The sequence below is a fragment of the Canis lupus genome, chromosome 15 (genome assembly GCF_011100685.1).
Source record: "Canis lupus familiaris isolate Mischka breed German Shepherd chromosome 15, alternate assembly UU_Cfam_GSD_1.0, whole genome shotgun sequence".
Lineage (NCBI taxonomy): Eukaryota > Metazoa > Chordata > Mammalia > Carnivora > Canidae > Canis > Canis lupus.
Window position 1 is genome coordinate 11243459 of NC_049236.1, and position 23369 is coordinate 11266827.

General features: G+C 34.7%; 1 protein-coding gene and 2 pseudogenes across 12 annotated transcripts in view; 2 read left to right on the top strand and 1 right to left on the bottom strand.

The window, feature by feature from the left end:
- The window catches only part of AGBL4 (ATP/GTP binding protein like 4), a 1422311-nt gene that overhangs the window by 145241 nt on the left and 1253701 nt on the right, over positions 1-23369 (top strand). The gene's annotated exons all lie outside the window — the stretch shown is intronic.
- LOC102156582 lies at positions 2950-4257 on the bottom strand (annotated as a pseudogene).
- Positions 19089-19207, top strand: LOC119869436 (annotated as a pseudogene).

Consider the following 23369-nt stretch of genomic DNA (forward strand, 5'->3'; position numbering starts at 1 on the left):
AATGGAAAAAGTTTTCAGGGAAAAATCAATTTTCAAAGAATTAACTTGGAAACACTTGAAAATAAATGCTGTGTTATTGTTGCTACAAGTGATTATTATTTTTTTACAAGTGATTATTTAATATTATAATGGTAATATTAATGAACATTGATACATAGTATCTTATATTTTATAAAATACTTCTTCAGATATTTCTTTTGGGATTAAACTGATATAATTTAACTATATGATAAATCATTAATTATTGAATGTTTATCATGTACCTGGTTCTGTATGATATGCTTGCAGAACTTGGTCTTTGTCAGAAAGGAGATCTCCTAATAAAGAAATGATTTAGGAACAGATTCAGTTGAACAATACAAAAAAGCAAAAGTAACATTGCATCACAATCATTAAATGCTGTGGCTATTTTGAATGGGAAGATGAAAACTTGATTGTAATTTCCTATCCAGTAGGGATGGATTATGTTAACTTTTTTGTGCTCTGAGCCTCATACTCTGAATGGCATAAAATAGGTATTCAGAATAAGTTGAGAATATTAATGAGAAAGGTAAACATAATACTTTTTTGTAAATAATTGTTTACTATTTTTAGTTTTGATAATGTGTGTGTGCATGTGTTTTTATGGGTCATTGATTGGAAGGACATGGTAGTGTCAGTTATATGATACTTTTCTGAACCCTAAGAATATTGGTTGTTTATCAATAAAAACTTATTTATGTAAGATTTTGCTCTTTGTTTATTCCATGCTATTTTAGTTTGCTAAGTCTGCCATAACAAAGAACCACGAGCTGTGTGGCTTAAACACAGAAATTTGTTATCTTACAGTTCTGGAAATCTAAGGTCAAAGTGTCAGTAGGGTTGGTTCTTTCCAAGGGTTGTGAAGAAAAATATATTCCATGTCTTTTGTCCAGCTTCTTGTGGTTTACTAGCAATCTTTGGTATTCTTTGGTTTGTAGAATCATCACCTTGATTTCTGCCTTCATCTTTACTTGGCATTCTCCTTGAGTGTATATGCCTTTCTCAAATATTCCCTCTTTATTAGGATGCCAGTCATATTGGATCAGGGGCCACTCTAATGGCCACATTTTAACTTGATTACCTCTGTAGAGGCCCTATTTCCTAGTAAGGTCATATTTTGAAGTACTGGATAGTAGGACTTTAATATGAATTTGGGGGGCACATAATTTAACTATAATTAGTATAATTGGCATTGCTTTTCCGTTCAGACCTGAACACTTTTCACATAATTAAGAATGATTTCTTCTACTTTTCCTAAATTTTGATTTATTGCTTTGTCTGGGATATATTTGATGCCTAGAAAATATCTTTTGAATTCTTTTTACCTCAATTAAAGACAGGAAGGCCCTTTATAATAGTAACAACTCTGTAAGGGTCGGAATTATCCTCCTTTTAAAGATCATGTGTTTTGGTTTATCTACAGTCTGAAATAATCCAAATTTCTTTCTTTCTTAGATCCTATTTTCCTTAACCTTAGTTATCTTTTTCTATCCTTTACTGGAAAGCTCAGTAGAAGAAATTGCCCAGTTTAACCACATAGTATCTAAATTAATAACACATATTTGTCCAACAGTATATGAACAATTAGTTTGTATCAATTGGATATGTGCTAGTAGTCCATAAGCCTTGCAGTAATAGTAGAGTGCTAAAGTGGACACCCTTTGGAGTCAGCTAAAAATTATGTTCTAACTTGAAAACTGAGCTATAGTTTCCTCATCATTTAATGGGGAATGATGTCTGCCTTGCCTTTAAAAGGAAAAAAATATATTTCATTGTTTGAAAAAATCAAAACATCTTACCAAAATATATACAAAGTAATAATAATATTTAAAAAATAGATAAGTGAGAAAATCTCAGAAAGAGGAAATAGCAAAAGAAAATTCAGTTTGATGAGTACATAAAATGAATGTTATGAGTTCCCATTAATTTGCTCTAGGTAGACAATAAATTTAACTGAGAGTTTTCTGATAGCCATTGCCAAGAGAAAAACAATATCTAGAAGATAAAAATAAACCAAATATTGAAATCTTATAGAAGTTCTTCCTATTGGGTTTCCTAAGGCAGACACTGATGTGATGAATAGCATCTTCAACAATATATCTATAGTATTTATGACAATATATTTCATAGGAATGTATTTTGTAATGTCCTTCGATATAGACTGAGGGCATAATGCTATCAAGGGCATCTTAGTGAAAGCAATTTAGTTGGTACTTGAAACAATTTGTTTGACATGTGCAGCTTTCATCTGATCTAATTTAAATTCAAGGATTTATTTTAGATTATTTAAAACAGAGAAGTAAAAAAAAAAAAAAAAAAGAAACAGAGGAGTTTTCTCTTATGTGCTGAGCTGCTGAGTGGCTGCCTGATATATTGTGTTGACCAGGATTCTATAGGTCATCCAGACTTACAGAGGAGTAAAGTGGCTAAGAAATTCAATGATTGGAAGGTATTGTTTCATGTGGATGCCTTCAGATAAGGCCTCCATAACTAATTTTTTCTTTCCGAGTTGTGGAATATGTAAAGTGTCTCATATATTGCCTAGCACTGAACTGGTGGATAATCTGTTTTTCTCATGAGAAATAAGGTCTGCAGTTCAGATATATACTCTCCAACAAACCCCTGGTCTGTTTTTTCCATAGCCTCCTCTCTATAAGTAATATTTCTCTTGAAAAATCATCAAGACAATTAGGCAATTGCATACCCCAATTTTATCTTTCCATAGATACCTGACACTTTTCTTGACTTTTTAAAACTTTATTCTCTTCTACTACCTGTAACCTGCTTCTGGACAGAGTCTGAAACTGGTAAATCTCTGCTCTCCTGAAGAACCAAGGAGAGTGCTTAGGAAATTAAGCAGTAAATTAATACTGTATTTATTTGTTGAATGAAATAATTTGAGCAATGGAAAGGTAGGGAGAGATTAACTTTTTTTTTTTAAATAGCAAATGAATTTTTATTAAATATTTTAAAAATACAGTAGATTTTATGGCAACTTATAAATTCTTAATAAAAAATTGGCACTTTGAACCAAGAAAACAGTAAAACCAAAAATTCCAAATGCAAAGCAGTTATACTTTGTTTAGGGGTAGTTCACATTAATGCATAGTTTTTAATAAAAAGATGATTGTTACAATCAAGTATATAACCACTCAGTAATACCTCAGTTCTGTTAAAAATGTTCTTTGAGAGAATCCAAGTTAAACATCTTATACTTTTCTTCAGTGATTTTCTCCAGTGATAGAAGCACTCTTTAATGGAAAGCACTCAGGAAACTGTTCGATCATACCCAGATCATACTGGTACCCACAATACAGGTTTCCAAGGAAGCCCAGCTCCAATTTGTGAATTAGGCCCAGTTCATAATGTTTAACAATGAGGTGGTAACAAATGATATTACTAGTCACTATCAAAAATTAACAACTTTAGGTATCTTTGTTTTGGGTTTCTGTGGTTTAGGCACATCCAAAATTTCTTCATAGTCCGCACTCATTCCCTTTGCCCAGCGACCAACTGTGACCATTCGATCTGAATTTTGACTCTCAGGGCAATCTTTCTTAAAGTGTTCCACGGAGCCACAAAGTCTACAGCAACCACCATCAGCATAGAGTCCTTTGGGATTATCAGGACAAGATCTGGACAGATGTCCCATTTCCCCACAAACAAAACATTTTGCAAAAGGAAATTCACCAAGAGCTGGGTCTACTTTGGCTTTGCATTTGGTTATTTCGTGCTCTGTGGACCCACAGCGATAACACATTCCAGTGCCCATATCTTGATTCTCAAGGGCAGCTGGGCAATCTGCAATCCCATGGCCAGGTTTTCTACAATGGAAACATACCATTGCATTTTTCTTTGCTGCTTGTCTTTTCAGTCTTCTTCCTTCCCGTCGACTATCTTTCTTTAAGGCAATTGCAATTTCTTCCCTTACCTCCTGACTGTCTGTTGCTATCATCTCTCCATTGTGAATCATCTGTGGATTCTGTCTTAGGTATTCCATGAATCCATTTACATCTTCATTTAAATACTCCTTTTTCTTTTTGTTCTTTTTGTGTTTTGCTTTGGGAGCATCATTTTTCACAGCCTATTGGCTTCAAGTTGTTTACTCTTTGGTAGGTTTTAGCTTTCTCCCTCACAGGACCCCTTCTTCATGTCTTCCCATGATGTTGCAGCCGAAGGTCTCTTGGTACGCGTGGTGGTAACTCGTGCCCACCTGGTCATGATTTTATCAGTACCTTATCAAGCGTGTACGAATCCTCCAGGGCAGCCGAGCTCGAGATTAACTTTTTTATAGCTTTCATGAAAATACCATACTTAGGGACACCAAGCAATTAAGTATGGTATTTTCTTTCTTTTTTTTTTTTTTTAAGATCTTATTTATTTATTCATGAGAGACAGAGAGAGGCAGAGGGAGGAGAAGCAGGCTCCATTCAGGGAGCCCAATGTGGGACTCAATTCCAGGAATCCCAGGAATCCGGAATCACACCCTGAGCCAAAGGCTTAACTGCTGAGTCACTTACTTAACTGCGAGTCTCCTGAACCGCTGAGTCACCCAGGCGTCCTAGTTTACCTCATTTAGTACAGAAACCTTCTGAGGTATTATATCTCTCTTTGTAGATGAGGAAACTAATGCTCAGAGATGTAAAGTTATTTCCCTTGAATTGCATGACTGACAGAGGTATAGCTGAATTAGAAACTGAAAATTTCCTGGCTGTAACAGCCATTCTTTTAACCGTTGTATATACATATCACCTTATTATAGTTCAATTTATGACATATGAATAATAGATATATTCTTGGAAATTTCTCACTAAGTGATAAAATATATAAGAATATATATACACACACACACATATATATTAAGATACATAGGTTTTGTGATAAGAAAAATAACAAATTGTCTACTAAGCCATCTAAGTAAATACTATGTTTGGTTGTCAGCATATATCACATAAGTATTGTTTTATGATTTATATGAGTGTGTATATTAAATATGAAAGGAAGAATATAGTTTATACTACAAATTAATTGGTTAGCCTCAGAGACTTAATATGATAATTAAATTACTATGGAATGAAAAAGAGTCAGTGAAATAAGGGTATGGTTTGGTTGTTTATATAACATTTAAAAATGATGGAAATAAAACTTAAAACTTTTATTTTTAATTTCTCCAGTGGAATTTTACTACATTTATTTGTGTAATCTTTAAAAATTAATGTTTTATTTCCTATTTAGAGAAAATAGTTTTTATTTGCAGTTGTGGGAAGAGCAATGTGTGGAGTCAGTTGACCTGGTTTTGAATCCTAGCCTAACTTAATCTTGGGAATTATCTTATGTCTTTGAATCTCGTTCTATCCATCTAAAAATGGAGAAAATACTTTACAGGCTTTTAAAAAAATTGCTATAATTATAGTTAACATTTAAAAAATACTTAATCTGTGCCAGTCTTTGAACATGAAGCTTAACATGTATCATATATAATATTTTCCTTTTCAGAACTCCCTAGAGTAATTTAGGGTCCCATCCATACAGACCCATAGCAATATGTATACTTTCCACTCTACTTGTTTAAATGTCTGAGGTTTGTAAGCTCTGTAGTAGCTCTTGTTTATCACCACGTATCATGCTTAGTCAGAGCCTGGTACATAATAGGTGCTTAATAAATGTATATGAAATAAATACAATTATCATAATAATTCAGAGTAAGTATTACTAATGCTGATTCACAGATAAAGAAAATCAGGCTTAGAGAAGTTAAGCATATGTTGAGATCAAACTGTTTCTAAGAGATAGAGTCAGAATTTGAATCTGGTCTGATTAATGGCTAATAGCTAATGGTCAGATACAGGCATTTTGTGAAGCTCACAGCATACTTTTACATACTTTATCTCATTGAATCCTCACCTATATTGAGGTAGGTATTATTTTGTTTTACAGACGAAGTAGAGATCTAGAGAGGTTATGAAATTTGCCTATGGCTATACAGTTAAGTAATCAAATATCAGACTGGGTATTTGAAACCAAGTTGGATATAATTAAAATAATACTAATATTAAATATGAATATAGAATTTACTCTGTGTCATGAAAAGTTCTAAGTGTTTGACATGAATAATAATTATTATATGACATGCATAATTATTTGTCTTATAAAACCTATGAGGTAAGTTCTACTGGTATTATTTTCCTTTGACAGGTAAGAAAATAGACACAAAGAAGTTAGATAATTTTACCAAGATCACAAAACTGGTAGATTGTGGACCTGGGATTAAGACCCAATTGGTGTGGCTCCAGAATCTCTGCTTTAACCACTGCACTATGTCGAGTTGGTATTTATGTGAAAACGGTGTCAGGCACTTAGCAATAGTTCCATAATTTTTAAATTTTGCATTTAGATCTTTATAACTTCTGAGAAAAACAAGATTGCTGTAACACTAAGTTAAAAATATGATACTCAGCTTCCTAAATTGCAGAATGAAGTGATTGTAGCAGAAAAATAGATTAGACTGTCATTGATCACTCCAAACCAAGAGCTTATGACCATTAACCTTTAAAGTAAGAAAAGTTCTCTTGCAGAAAATTAAAATGTTGAGAGATATTTCCAAATATTTAAAAATCAAATAAAATCTTGTAGTATATGAGGCCTAGGTTTATAGCATTTCTAAGGAAAAATAAATGGTGAAATTTCTATTTGTAGAGTCTTCCCCCTTCATTCTTACAGAAATTAAATAAACTGCTCTGTTTAAAGAAGAGTTTTAAAGTTGTATGTAGTTATAAATATGGTAGAATTCTTGATTTAGCTTGTTTTGAGGGATGTGGTCAAATTTTGCTTTTTCTTTTCTATAAATCACCAGTCAGCAGATCTGTTTTACCCTGTGGGAGGAATACAACACACAGTTCCTGGATTAAAGGAGTGTCGTGGGAGAGACTGACAGAGGCTGTGATTAAATTGACCACAAATTTTGTCGTTCAAGGCAAATGTTTTTGCCCAGAACAAATGCTAACCTGGGAGGGATGCCGGGACAGCTGGCATACCCTGGGACTTGTCAGAGGCTAACCATGATGGCTAGTACCTCTAGCCCTAATAGGGAAAAGTACAGTGTAATAAGAAAACAGAGCAAAAGCATGTCTTTTTCAGCAGGGTGTTGTGGGAAGGTGGTGGGGCAAGTTGGCCAACTTCTTAGAGGAGGCTAAAATGAACAGAGTATTAAAGGATTAGTAAGAATGATCCTGGTAAATTTTAGCATGTGGGAAAAACTACTTAGTTCTTGTGATGTCATGCAGAAAGACCTGAATGTCAGGGGGATAATGGTACTCTCTGGGAATGGCAAACTACCACTAACTCAGAGATGAAGCATATTCCTGAGAGCACGGCATTGCTGAAACTTTTTAATTAATTAATTAAATAAGTAAACAAACGCATTTCATTAATTTATTTCTAATATATGTCATCTCTCATTCTTGTCTTCATTCTTAAAGAAATAAGGGTGCTTTACCTTTCCCCACTTGGAGCAAATACTGTAATGTATTCTGTGTGTCTATATCCTGAACCTGGTTTGAATGTGTCCCCATGCTGGTTGGTTTACTCCTCTTTATAACTTCACCCTGTATCATACCTCTGCCCTGTGGACTCTCCTGACTTCTGTGTATTGCTGCACTGTTTGCTTTCCTAATCCAAAATTTTGTTCCTGACCCGTAGATTTAGCCTCTTGTCCCCACTGGAATTTTTTTTCCATAGGATGATAGTAAGAAGAGATATTTGGCAATGTACTCTGTTTTCCCTCTGCCTGTTATTAAATGAATGATTATAAAATCTTGCAACCTTTTCAGCCCTACAACTTCAGCCCTTGACAACGTCCTAAATAGGTTTGCTGGATTTTGTTCAGTAGCTTTCCAACTGGTCTCTCAGATTTAGCCCCAACTCTCTTTGGTCCATCCTCCACAGTGCCACCAAAGTGAAAATGCAAATCATCTGATCATATTACTTTATTGTTTAAAATGTTTCATGACTCCCTGTTGTTCTCAGAATAAAATCAAATGCTTTTACTTGATAACATCTTTAAGATCTGATAAAAATTTCCTTCATATTAATATTGTCATTTCATGCCAGAATATGCTACCTTATGAGGCCATTATCTCTCTTAGAGAAAAAAAAATAAACACATTTTGGAGAAAACAGCATGGTTATATAATATGAAGTGTTTCACCATGTCTGGAAATTCGTTGGAGAGATACTGGCAGCTATGAAACTGTAGGTGAAGAATTTAATTCTGTTATTTGTTTCTGACTCATAATTGAAACAAAGCGAACATCTATTTTTTCAGGGTTTTCATTTGTTCTTTAAATTTCTGACCTCTTACTGAATCATTTCTACATATATATGGCTCTTTTTTTTTTTTTTTAAGATTTTATTTATTCATGAGAGACACACAGAGAGAGAGGCAGAGACACAGGCAGAGGGAGAAGCAGGCTCCACGCAGGGGGCCTGATGTGGGACTGGATCCCTGGACTCCAGGATCACGCCCTGAGCCAAAGGCAGACACTCAACCGCTGAGCCACTCTGGTGTCCTTGTGATCCCAACTTTGTAGGATTGCTCTGACTCTCAGGATATCACCACCTCCTGCCTTTGCCCCTTTATCTATGGTTATAGTAGAAACTTCCTGTTACTGTTAATCTCTGTGTTGCCCCACTTTCACCCATTTGGCCTTTCAGCTCTCCCAGAACTTTTGCAACTGGTTTCCTGTAATACATTCATTTTATTGGTTTACCTGGTATGGGCTCTTTTACTGACTCATCCCTGATTAAGGTTTTATTGCTGAAGGAAGAAACTTCATTCTGTGATTCCTTGAGGTTTTTGTAAATGGTGGGGATGGATTTTCACCTTACCATGTATTGCTTCTCATAACCCAAGGCCATAGTAGATGCCAAAAATTGCTGAACCTTAGGGGAAGCTCTTTAATGGTCAGAGTTAACACTGGCGGCTCAAAGTGTTGTCCATCTAGCAATTTCCTGAGCTAGATCATGCTTAGTTCTTTTATATTATCTTGGTAAGTGAGTTATGCTCTTGACCAGATTTTTACATTTAAAAATAGAGCTTATGGGCAGCCCCGGTGGCGCAGCGGTTTAGTGCCGCCTGCAGCCTGGGGTGTGATCCTGGAGATCCGGAATCGAGTCCCGCATCAGGCTTCCTGCATGGGGCCTGCTTCTCCCTCTGCCTGTGTCTCTGCCTCTCTCTCGCTCTCTCTGAATGAATAAATAAATAAATCTTTAAAAAAAATAGAGCTTATAAAAAAAAATAGAGCTTATGTGTGTGTACTGAAGGGCTGCCCAGATTTTTTTTTTTTTTTGGGGGGGGGGTCTAGTTTACTCGAAAATTCAAAAACAAACCATAATTATGTAGGAATGTTAAGATGTTTGTGACAATATTTTTGGCCCACTGCCAAGTTCCTATCCCATGGCCTAAGCTTAAGTCCTTAGATAGTGTTTGGTTTTGAAAATGTACCCATTTAATTTCACTTTACTCCCTGAGTTTGCACTTTGTTTTGTTTGGGGAATTATTGTTTATTTTAAAATCCATTTTCTTACAGATAGGGCTGAGCTTTTTGAATAAGTAAAAATTCCCCCTGTCCTTTTTTGCCTACTACAGAAAATAAAAGGCAGGAAGCATTGTAGTCTGAGAGATAGAGGCATTAACCTTAGCTCTGTCATTCACTTTGAGCAGTCTCAGTACATCTTTAAAACAGGCATGACAGTATTTATCTTATAGGGTTGTTGTGTGGATTGGAATGACCAAATGCCTAGCAGAGAGTGGTCACTATTGAAATGTGAAGGAAGATTGGAAAGGGAAGTGATTCATTTTTTTGTATATAGATGATGCGAGATGGTGTGGGAGACCACCGAGGAAGACATTTTAGAGGAGGTAGTATAGGAATTCCACTTTAATACTCTGCCTGGAATGTTCTTTCAGAACACATGTTTTTTCCCTCATTTCAAGTTTTTGCTCAGATGTGTAAAATTTCAACTCTTATTCCATGACATTTCCTAATCCCCTTTCTGCTTTATTTTTCCTTCTTAGCACTTACCACTATCTAATATAATATTAATTTTACTTATTTATATATTTAAAAATTTATTATCTGTCTCCTCCATTAGAATATAAATTCTATGAAGATAGAATTTTTCTTTCATTCCCTAGTGCCTAGAACAATGCCTGGTGATAGGTGTTCAATAAATATTTATTTAAAGAATTAGTGTGAGAATGAGTAGAAAATTACCAGATTTATTGTATTTTCCTAACTATTGATCTTAGATTATAAAATGCATAGTTGAGGAATTTAGCATGACTATAATGATTTATAGAAAACAAACACTTATCCAGCAAACTTATTTTTTGAGACTATTGCTGACAACTTGGGTAGGATGATGGGAAACCTTTGACTAGCCAAAATAGTTGTAAAATACATGCATTAAAGTTCTTGCATCTTAATTCTGAGAGGAGATATTTAGCGATTATTTCTTCTTATTTAGATAGCTTTAACTATGGATTTTTAGTCCAGGAAATTTGCAGGTCGGGTGGAGCCTGAGAAGATAGGAATGCTCTTGGTGAGAAATCAAAGTTGACAAGCTGACAGAAGGGAGGAGGCTGAATAAAAGTAAATAAAAAAATTTAAGCATATAACCTTTAATAGATCTGTTCTTTATCATCAGGGTAAGATTAAATTATGTACAAGATGATTTTAGAAAGAATTTGAGTAAAAATAGAAATGTCTCTATACACCTATTACATTTTTATCCTTTCAGTCTGGTTTGTATCCTCGCTGTTCCAGCAAGAAAGTTCTCTGAAACGTTGCCCGAGACATTAGTCATGTAATTTGGTGGTCTTGTCTTAGCTCTTGATTTCTCTATAGTATATGACATTTCTAATGATTGCACTTACTTTTTGACACTCTTTTTTCCTGACAGCATTGACTCTATTGTTCTTATTCATCTCCGTCTCTGACTGACCAGACTTGTTTTCGTCCACATGTAACCCTTAAAGGCATTCTCCAAGGTTCAGATCACCTTTTCTTAAAATAATCTTTAAAAATACCGAGTATCACATCTAATAATTCATTATCCATATATCCATTGAGAATTATTATTATGCTCAATAAGTATTCTGAATCCATTAATTTCTTAGTATATGTCTTCCTCATTCAAACCACCACCATCTGTTAGAACCGCCATTCCTCTTGTTTCCTTCCATACGTGCTACCTCTCCCATTATCTATTCTTAGCACAAGCATCTAGAGTGATCCTTTTAAAACTCAAATCTGAGCATATTCCTGTCTTATTTAAAATATTTCATTGTCTTCCCATCAAAATTAGAATGAAATCCAGACTCCTTATCCTGACTGCAACATGGTACATGATCTGGTATTTGATTATTTTTCTGACTATCTTAGGCTATTCTTATTCTTCCTAATAATGCTTTAGCCATGGTGACTTTCTACCTATTAATAGAGCAGGCCAGATTTGTTTCTGCTTTCGGCTGTTTGGTCTAGGCATTTCTTCCTCCTGAAATACTAATCCTCCTCCTCCTCCTCCACCAACATCTTTGTATCTTGGCATTCAGATCTCAGCTTACATACTGCTTCTTCAGATAGACCTGTGATTAGCCAGTCTAAAGTAGCCACTCAGTCATCCACCATATCATCTGTTTTTATTCTCTGCTTGTTCATTTACTTGTTTATTTATCTGCCCTCCCCTACAATAAGTATAGTTACTTTGTCTATTTGCTCTATCACGAGAGCCTAACATATACTAGGCATTCAATAACTGTCAAAAGGATAAATGAATTATATGGCAGATGCTGAGGGTACAGAGACAATAGCAGTAATTTGTACTACAGTAGTTTTTAGCCTTCCTTAGGTAATAGGAATTTTTGAGAATCTGATGAAAGCTATGTATTCTCTTCCAATAAAATGCACTTATGTACATATAGTAAGAATTTGCTTAAAAATTAGAGTGCTTAACTTCCTAAGTACTTACTTGTTGTTAGCCACTTTACAAGTTTTTCTGTCATCTTAGAAACTGTGGAATGTACTTTTATTATGTCAGAATCTTTATATGATTATTGGTGCATAAGTAATATAGTGGTACAGTGCTTCTTAAAACTATCTGTGGTCAAGAACTGTTTTTGCTTTTTAAATTTCCAATATCATGGTTCTATATATGGCCCTGCTATATATGACTTATATGGAACTCATGCCACATGCAATTCACTTAATGAATTTGTCAGCATCCAGACTGGTTTATACTCTTTAAACTAGATAGTACATAAGTCATGATTTTGGATGTCGAATGGCTATAAAAAAAATCATACTCTACTTGTTTTATGGGCAATCTATACTAAATAGTTTGTAGACCAGCAGACCAAATTTTGAATAACACTGTCTTGGAAAGTATCATCAGTCTTGAACTCTTTTCAGAGCACCAGTTCCATATTTAATCTACTTGATCATGTCTCTAACCAGTTGTTTTATTCATATTTTAAACTGTCATTCCCCAAACCAAACTTATCATGTTCTAACTTCAAAACAGAAGAGCTCCTTTGACTTTTATTTATTTATTTTTTTAAAATATTTTTATTAATTTATTTGATAGAGAGGGAGAGAGAAAGCATAAGCAGGAGAAGTAGCAGGCAGAGGGAGAGGGAGAGCAGGCTCCTTGCTGAGTAGGGAGCCCGACATTGGACTCAATCCCAGGACCCTAGGATCATGCCCTGAGCCGAGGACAGATGCTTAACCAACTGAGACACCCAGTTGCCCCTGAATTTTCTTTTTAATTTCAAAAATTCCAATAATTTCTTGGTCATCCAGAATAATTTTTGACTTTTTTTAGCCATCCCATTCAATCACTCATTAAATCCTATTATTCTACTTCAGATTTTCTTAACTTCTTTTTCATTATCACTTTGCTAAGGAGCCTTTTTAGACATTTTATTTTTCTACTCCCCTTACCTCTTTAAAACTTTAATTCTACAAATACAGTGTATATCTGTTTATGTACTGTGGGCTTTCAAAGGGCCACAAATCATTTTAATATCTAAAATTTCCTTGGTTCCCTAGATACCAACCTTGTTGTGAATGCATTCCCTACCTCTATGATCCTTCTCATGTATACATTTTCATTTTTATCATATTATCCAGTATTAAATCATTATTATTTTTGCTTTGATAATGTTATTCTCCTTGTTATTGAAAACGGATCATCCCCAAGGCCTACCTTTGAAGTTATTTTTTCCATGCAGTTTTCTATGATCCTCGAGCCTTGTATGACATTTCCCTCTTCTAATTCCCAGCGACAACTTTTTTTTGATATTTCTTTTATGGAACATAGATTTTTATTGTTGTCTGCAAACAAGGCTCCTTGAGGTCAGGAACAATGATTTCTTTCCTTGTCTTACAATGGCTAGCTTTTAATAGGCACTTAAAACATCCATGAATGAAGGAATAAATGGCAGTCTTAAAAACAAAAGAGTAGGTATAAAATGTTTGGTAAGTTTCTGCTCAACTAAAAATCTTCATTTTCTTTTGGATCAATGAGACATTTTCCTATAGCCTGTTCTTCTACATCTGTCTTTGTCTACAGGGATAGAGTTAGTATAGATGAAGTAATAAACCTGATATGATTCTTTGCTTTATCATTAATTCACATTTATATAGTATATCCTAAAGGAGCCAAGGATAGATGTATTAGCCTGATTCAGTGCCTTGTCTTAGTCTTCAGTTGTCACTCTATTCATAATTTACACATCAGTCACAGAACATTTATATTTTAAGTGTCCCTTAAATATAGCAGAACATTCTTGCTTAAAACAAATGTGTTGGAAGAAATACCTCATAGGGCAGATTTCATTGCAACATCTAGAAGCAAATGCTCATATCCATATGTACTGGTTAATTTCTTCCCAATATGATTTGTGTGTTTTTTAAAAAAATTTTCTGTATGTTAAATTACAAAAGGTTTTTAAAATCTTTTATCAATTTTCATAATTATTTATGAAGATTATGCCAACAAAAGAAATGGCATTTTTACTTATAAATTTACAGAAAGAGATACTAAATAGTTTAAAAATGTATGTAAATGTAGATTTCATTTAAAAAAACTTCAAAAATATTTATTTATCTTAGAGCACAAGAGCAAGAGAGCATAAGCAGGAGGAGCAGCAGAGGCACAGGGAAAAGCAGACTCCCCAACTGAGCAGGGAGCCCAACGTGGAGCTTTATCTCAGGACCCTGAGATTATGACCTGAGCCAAAGGCAGATGCTTAACTGACTAAGCTACCCTGGCACCCCTATTTTTAATATTTTAATGCTTAGATTTATTTCATAGGAAATCCTGTCTAGTGGAGTCTTAGTTTTGGAAACAGGTCTGGTTTTGAATTCTGGGTTTTCTATTTACTACCTGGGTGCCCTTGTTTGAGATACTTAGTGTTGTATTAGGGTTCTTCAGAGAAATGGAAAGTATCCATTTGCCTGTATATCTATCTATCTTTATGTAATAAAGAGATTTATTTTAAGGAATTGGTTCATGAAATTATGGGCACTGGGAAGTCCAAAATCTGCAGGGTAGAGTGGCAGGTTGGAGACCCAGAGGGGAGAAGCTGTGCTGCAGTTTAAGTTTGAATGTTGTCAGGCAGAAAAGCTAGAGAACTGATGTTGCAGTTCAAGTTGGAAGGCTGTGTCTTGGCAGAATTTCCTCTTGCTTGGAGTAGGTCAGTCTTTTGTTCTTTTCAGGCTTTCATCTGATTGGATGAGGCCCACTCACATTATGAAGGGCAATCTGCTATACACAAGATCCACTGATTTAAATGTCAATTTTGCAGAAGTATCTAGAATAAGGTTTGAGCACATATCTAAGCCCTTGGTCCAGCAAAGTTGATACATAAAATTAACCATTATACTTGCCTTTCTGAAATTCAGTTTTTTCATTTTAAAATATGTAAAATAGGGGATCCCTGGGTGGCTCAGCGGTTTGGCGCCTGCCTTTGGCCCAGGGCGCGATCCTGGAGTCCCGGGATCGAGTCCCACATCGGGCTCCTGGCATGGAGCCTGCTTCTCCCTCCTCCTGTGTCTCTGCGCCTCTCTGTCTCTCTCTCTATGTCTATCATAAATAAATAAATAAATCTTTTAAAAAATAAAAATAAAAAAAATAAAATATGTAAAATAATAAACTATCTCATAGAATGGTTGTGAAGATCACCTAATGTATCAAATGCCTTACATATGGTAGACACTCCATAAATGTCAACATTATTAACTTTCTTTTCCTCCTCTTCCCCACATCCCTCTTCCTCCTCCTTTTTCTGTTTTCATTAGAGAAATAGGAACCATAATTTTTTAGCATGTGATGCAGAATATTCATACAAGCTTCAAAAAAAATAAGGTCGCAGGAGGACCTAGTGACTATATAAAAAAAAACAAAGAAAATGACAGTTCTTTATCAACAAAGAAGGTAGAGTCATTTATAATCATTCATTCATTGATTCATTGTTTTGAAAATAGTGTATGGAGTAACATGGAATCAAAATCAATAGGAGCAGACCAAAAGCATTAGCTAATGCTAATTTTTAGCATTACTAACAAAATTTTTAGCATTTTGTTAGCTAATGCTAACAAAAAATAGCATTAGCTTGTTAAGAATAGATAAGAACAATTAAAAAAGAACAGAAAAGAATCTTCAAGGGATGTTCATTATCTATGAAATAAAGCCCAAGCCTTTTAACATAGAATTTAAAGCTTTCCATGACTTGATAATGTGCATAGAAGATGGCAGAGAAGGAGGATCCTGAGTTCTCCTGTTCCAAAGGTGTCTAGAGAAGGCCACATTGGAAAGGATTAAGACAGACAGAGATGTCATTGGAAACCAAACCTCTGGTGCAACTAATTACAAACAGGAGGGACATCACAAGCATGTAGGAACAAGAGGATCATAGCCCGTGCTAGGCATACCTCTTCCTGGGGACCTGCACTGGAAAGATGACTTCCCTTAAGGTATAACTGAAAATCAGTGGGTCTTAACTCCAGGAGCTTAAAAATCAGTGAGCTTAACTCTAGGAGAGCTAGAACACTCTAGGAAACCAAGACTCTGTCCTTAAATAGCCAGAATGCTAAATGACTTGAACTGAGACACAGCCTAGAAGCAGCAGTTTGAAAAGTGCCTGGGGTATATGTGAAGGAGATTTATCGACTAATTTTAGGATATATGCTAGAGGGGCAGGGGTCTGCAGGTTTTTCTGGGAACAAAAGTGCTGGTGGTCACTATTTTTCTTGCTCTATGCCAGCCTGGATAGTCTGATGCTTGTGGGAACCAGTTTTAATATACTCCATATACCTTGATAACACTATGCTCCTCACACTAGTGTTCTCCAATGGACCTGCCTTACCAGCTCTCCAGCCTTGACTTTGTACATACCCCTCCAAAGTGACTTCTGCCCTGCCCCACCTGGCAGGCAACTTGGCTGGGATCAGTGCCTCTCCAAAGTGACTCTTGTTTTGGGGCATGGGGAAGATAACCCCACACAATAGCTTGCCCACAGTTGTGGCAGCTAGGCCTCTTAGCTGGCTATGCAGGGGGCAAGCCCCTCCCTTTAGTGTGCCCACAGTTGTCACAGTGGCTAATTGCAGAAAATCCACTTTGCTGGCCCCACTCACCAGAGAGCCCCTGGCACTTGTGGCTTAGCTAAAATAGGAGGGAACATGTAGTGCACACAGAGGATACTTCTGTAGAGCCTGGTTCTGGTGACCAGTGGGCATTGTGCTATAGGGCACCACAGGACCTCTTTTTTACATAAGATGATTTCTTTCAAAACCAGGAGATATATCTGACCTAACTACTACATAGAAATAAGTATGAAGAATTAGAAAAAATGAGGAGACAAAAGAATATGTCCCAAATGAAGAATAAGACAGAAGCACAGAAAAAGAGCTAATCAAAATAGCAATAAACAGAATGCCTGATAAAATGTTCAAAGTAATGATCATAAAGCTACTTCCCAGACTTGAGAGAAGAGTGAATAGATTCAGAACTTCAACCGAAGGATAGGAAAAAAAAATATAGTCAGAGCTCAAGAGTATAATAAATGAGAAATACATTAGAGGGAATCAACAGCATATTGGAGGATTCAGATGCACGACTAACAATCAGGAAGGTAGGGTAATAGAAAATATCCAAGTTCAACATCAGAAAGAAAAAGTAATGAAAAATGAGAACAAGGTAAGGGGTCTCTGCAACATTGTCAAGCATAATAATATTCACATTATAGGGATCCCACAAGGAGAAGAGAGAAGAGGAGTAGGCATAAAACTTACTTGAAGGAATAATAACCTGAAAACTTTTCTAATCTGGCTAAGGAAACAGACTTCCAGGGCTAGAACATGCAGAGAACATTACACAAGCTGAACTCAAGGAAGTCCACATCAAGACACATAATAATTAAAATGGCAAAGACTAAAGATAGAGATTCTTAAAAGTAGCAACAGAAAAGCAAACAGTTATGTACCAAGGAAACTCCAAAAGGTATCAGATGATTTTTCAGCAGAAACTTTGCAGGCCAGAGGGAGTGGTGTGATATGTTCAAAGTACTGAAAGGAAAAAAACCTACACCCAGAATACTGTACCCTGCAAGATTATCATTCAGAATGGAAAGAGAGAAAAAAATGTTTCCCAGACAAAAGTTAAAGGAGCTTATCACCACTAAAGCAGCCTCACAAGAAATGTTGAAGGTAATTTTTTAAGTGAAAAGAAAAGACTATAACTAGAAGTAAGAAAATTGTTGAAGAAAAATTTCACTGGTAAAAGCAAACATATAGTAATGGTAGTGGATTAATCACCTATAAAGCAATATGGAGGTTAAAACACAAAAGTAGTAAAATCAGTTATATCCACCAAAAGTACTCTAGGGATACATAAAATAAGCTGTAAAATATGACATTACATACATAAAATGTGAACCGGGGTGTAAAGATTTAGTGCTTTTAAGCTGTTCAAACTTAAATGACCATCAACTCAATATGGACTGTTATACACGTAGGATGTTATATATGAACCCCATGGTAACTACAAATCAAAAACCTGTAATAGATATATACACAAAAAAGATAAAGGAACCCAAGAATAACACTAAAGAAAGCCATCAAACTACAAGGAAAGAGAGTAAGAGAAGAAGAAACAAAGGCGAACTACAAAAATAATCAAAAAACAACAAATTTGCAGTAACTAAGTATCAATAATTACTTTAAAAAATTCAATATTTACTTTAAATATAAATGGACTAAATGCCCCATTCAAAAGACCTAGGATAATGGAATAGATGAAAAAACAAGACCCATACACTTACCTTTGCGAGACTCATTTCAGACCTATAGACACACACTGACTGAAAATGAATGAATAGAAAAAGATATTCCGTGCAAATGGAAGCATGAGAGGAAGAAGCCAGGGTAGCAATACTTACATCAGACAAAATGGATTAATTAATTAATTAATTGATCGATTGATTTTTAAGTTGTAATTATTTGAGAGAGACATAGAGATTGATTGAGAGCATGAGCTGGGGAAAGAATAGAGGGAGAGGGAGAAGCAAATTCTCTGCTGGGCAGGGAGCCCGATGAAGGGCACAATCCTAGGACCCTGGGATCATGACCTGAGCTGAAGGCAGGTGTTTAACTGACTGAGCCACTCAGATACCCCTAGACAAAATGGACTTTAAAACAAAAGACTGTTTTAAACAAAGCAAGAGACAAAGGAGGACATTACATAATGATAAAAGGATTAATCTAACAAGAAGATAAAACAAATGTAAATATCTACGCATCCAACATAGAAACACTTAAATGCACAAAGTAAATATTAACAGACATAAAGGGAAAATTTACAGTAATACATCATAGTAGCGGACTTTAGAAACAACTTTTATTTATCTATTTTATTTGAGTATAGTTGACACACAATGTGTAGGACATGATTCTACAAATCTTTACATTATGGTATGCTCACTATAAGTGTAGCTACTATTTGTCACAGTCACTTGTCTTCCTTTTGGCTAAGATCAAGTATAGTATCTGTTCTTATCAGTTTAATGGTAGGGGACTATAGCACCCCAGTTACACCAATAGATGGATCATCCAGACAGAAAATCAATAAGGGAACAGTGATTTTTGAATGATGTTAGACTAAAGGGACTTTATAGTTATATACAGAACATTCCATCTAAACAATAGCAGAATACACATTCTTTTTGAGGGAAGATGAAACATTTTTCCGGAATAGATCATGTTAGGCCACAAAACAAGTCTCAATAAATTTAAGAAGATCGAAATTATATAAAGTGTCTTTTCTAACCACAGTGGTGTAAAACTAGAAAACAGTTACAAAAAACAAACTAGAAAAAAACCATGAGCACATGGAGAACAAATAAAATGCTACTAAATAACCAGTAGGTCAACTAAGAAATCAAAGGAAATTAAAAAAAAAAAAAAATGGAAACAATTGAAAATGGAAACACAGTAGTCCAGAATCTTTGGGATGTAGCAAAAGTAGTTCTAGGAGGGAGGTTTGTAGTGATACAGGCCTATCTTAAGAAACAAGAAAAATCTGAAAGAACATAACCTTATGCCTAAAGGAACTATAAAAAGAAGAACAAAGCCCGAATTTAGTAGAAGAAAGTAAGTAATGAAGGTTAGAGTAGAAGTAAATAGAAACTAAAAAAACAAAACAAAAAAACAAAAAAAAAAACAAAAAAACCCAAAAGATCAATGAAAAAAGAGCTGATTCTTTGAAAGGATAAGCTAAATTGATAAATCTTTAGCCAGACTCCTCAAGGAAAAGAGAGGACTCAAAATCATAAGGAAGGAGGAGAAATAACAACTGATTCATAGAAATTGAAGGAATTTTTAAAGAATATTATAAAAAATAATATGCCAAAAATTGGACAACTTAGAAGAAATGAATAAATTCCTAGAAATATATAATCTTTAAAACTGAATCAAGAAGAAATAGAAAATTTAAATGGATTGATTACTTATAATGAAATTAAATTGGTAATCAAAAAACTCCTAACAAGCAGTCCAGAACCAGATGGCTTACCAGGTGGATTCTACCAAAGACTTAATAGTTAACACCTATTCTGCTAAAAAATATTCCAAAAAATAGAAGAGGAAGGAAAACTTCTAAATTCATCCTACAATGCAAGCATTACCCTGATATTAAAACCAGAGAGATTAAAACCCCCCTCCAAAAAAGACCCCAAAAACTATAGGTCGGTATCTCTGATGAACATGAAAATCCTCAAGAAAATGTTAGAAAACCAAAATCAGTAATATATTAAAAAGATCATTCACCACAATCAAATTGGATTTATTCCAGGGATGCAAAGATGGTTTAATATGTAAAAATCAATCAATATGATACACCACATTAACAAGAGGAAGTATAAAAACCATGGAATCATCTTAGTAGATGCAGAAAAACCTTTTGACAAAGTTCAATATCCATTTATGATAAAACCTCTGGCCAAAGTGAGCATGGCCAGAATATAACTCAATATGATAAAGGTCACATATGAAAAACTCACAGCTAACATAATACTCAGTGGTAAAAAACTGAAAGCTTTTCTTTTAAGATCTGCAACATGATTAGGATATCCATTCTCACTACTTTGATTTAACAAACTACAGGAAATCCTACCCATAGCAGTCAGATAAGACAAAGAAATCAAAAGACATACAGGTTGGTAAGGAAGAAGAAAAAATTTCATTATATGTGGATGACATAATACTATATATAGAAAAGCCTAGTGGCTCCACCAAAACTGTAACTAATAAATTCAATTAGGTTATAGACTGTAATAACAAAGTAACAGAGAAACTAAGAAATGATCCCATTTGTAATTGTATCAAAAAGGATAGAATACCTAGAAAGAAATTCAACCAAGGAGATGAAATACCTAAATTTGAAAAGTGTGGACATTGATAAATTGAAGATGACACAAACAAATATAAAGATATACCATATCCCGTATTGTAAGATTTAATATTGTTAAAGGGTCCATGCTACAGGGTCAACATAACCCCTATCAATATACCAATAGCTTTTTCATAGCACTAGAACAAATAATCCTAACATTTGTACAGAACCACAAAAGACCCTGAATAGCCAAATCAGTCTTGAAAAAGAAAACCAAAGTTGGAGGTATCACAAGCCTATATTTCAAGATATACTACAAAGCTATAGTAATCAAAACAGTATGGTACTGGCACAAAAATAGACAAGGGTCCAATGGAACTGAATAGAGAGCCTAGAAATATACCCACATTCACATGCTCCATTAATCTATGACAAAGGAGGCAAGAATATGTGGTAGGAGAAAGACAGTATTCTTTAATAAATGGTGCTAGGAAAACTAGACATCTACATGCAAAAAATGAAACTGTACCACTTTCTTATGCTATACATAAAAATAAACTCAGAACCATAAACATTCTAGAAGAGAACATAGGCAGTAATTTCTTTGACATATTGTAAAAAAATATTGTAGCAATATTTTTCTAGATATGTCTCCGCAGACAAGGTAAAGAAAAGCAAAAATAAACTATTGGCATTGCATGAAAATAAAAAAACTTTTGCATAGTGAAGGGAACCATCAAAAAAACCCCAAAAGATAACCTACTGAATGAGGGAAGATATTTGCAAATGATAAATCTGATAGAAGGTTAATATCTAAAATATATATAAAATTTAACAACAAAAAACTCAATCTGATTAAAAAATGGGCAGAGGACCCAAATAGACATTTTCCCAAAGAAGTCATACAGATGATCAACAGAAGAACTTCTAATTGGTCACTGAGAAATTTATGTGGATATAGTTAAATATTGAATGCTTAAAACAATGGCAATGATAGATACTCAATGCATGTTACTTAAATGAATGTTATATAAATAAATAAGTAAATAAATATAGAGGCTTCCTGGTAACTTTCTCTTCACAGAGTACACTAGATAACATGGACTCATTTGTAAAAACTCACCATGTGTTACTCCTGGTAAACCTTAGGTTCTGATGGAAAATAAAACTAATAATTCCTAATATTTACATAGCATTTTATAATTAACAAATTGTCTTCACATCTATTATGGTCTCATAAATCCTAGACAAAAAGGAGTACAAGCATTTTACTCCTATTTTTGGAAAAGGAAATTGAGGTTCAGAGAAGTTAAGTGACATGCTTAGCAGCACACAACTACCAAATGGTAGAATCTGGAATTCATCTCAGGCCTATCTGACCTCCGAGCCTGTGCTCATATCCCTTAGTTCCTGGTTATTCAACATTGATCCATTTATTTGCTGCCTTATTCATGACAACTGGAATATTTCCAAATTGGTGTACAAGCAAATAGCCAGTGTGATGTGCTATAATAGTTCATAGTACAGCAAGTTGAGACCCTTTAAATGGAGTAGATGGGAGTGTAACTGTTATCACATGGGGAGCTTTAACTCACTCCTGGTTCAGGGTTTGAATATCTCATCTGGGAATGCTAATTACATCTATCCATACCATACCATACCATACCATACCATACCATACCATACCATACCATATATTGTTCCTCATTGATGAAGGTAGATAACTGGAATATCTAGAAATTGATGGAGAAATGTGACATTTGTGGATTTGGAGAACTTAGTCCTTTAGGAATGGTCAGTAAAATGTCATAGGTTTGATATTGACAGTTAAGTATATGTTGTTTTTTTTCCTTCCAAGTTTTTATTTAAATTCAAGTTAGCTAACATATAGTATAGTATTGATTTCAAGAGTAGAAGTTAGTGTCATCAGTTACATATAACACCTAGTACTCATCATAACAAATGCCCTCCTTGATACCCATCACTCATTTAATCCATCCCCACCCACCTCCCTTTCAGCAACCCTCAGTTTTTTCTCTAAAAAAAAAAAAAAAAAAGTATAAGTTTTAGAAGTACATTGACCTGTTTGTATGTTGTAGGTGTGGATTCTAGTTCATATGCTCAGCAAGAATGTCAAATTATTTTAGTTTATTTAAATCAAATTAATCTGACTCTTGTCCTCTGCCTCATTGGGATTTTGGGAAATTCAATTTTCCATCTTCACTGAGGCTCTGGCTCTTCCCTACCATTACCTAAAACATCAAGAGGCATATGAGATGAGGTCTTCTGATTTTGAAATGTCTAGACACAAACATTCTTTTTTTTTTTAAGATTTTATTTATTTATTCATGAGAATACACAGAGAGGAGAGAGAGAGAGAGAGAGGTAGAGACACAGGC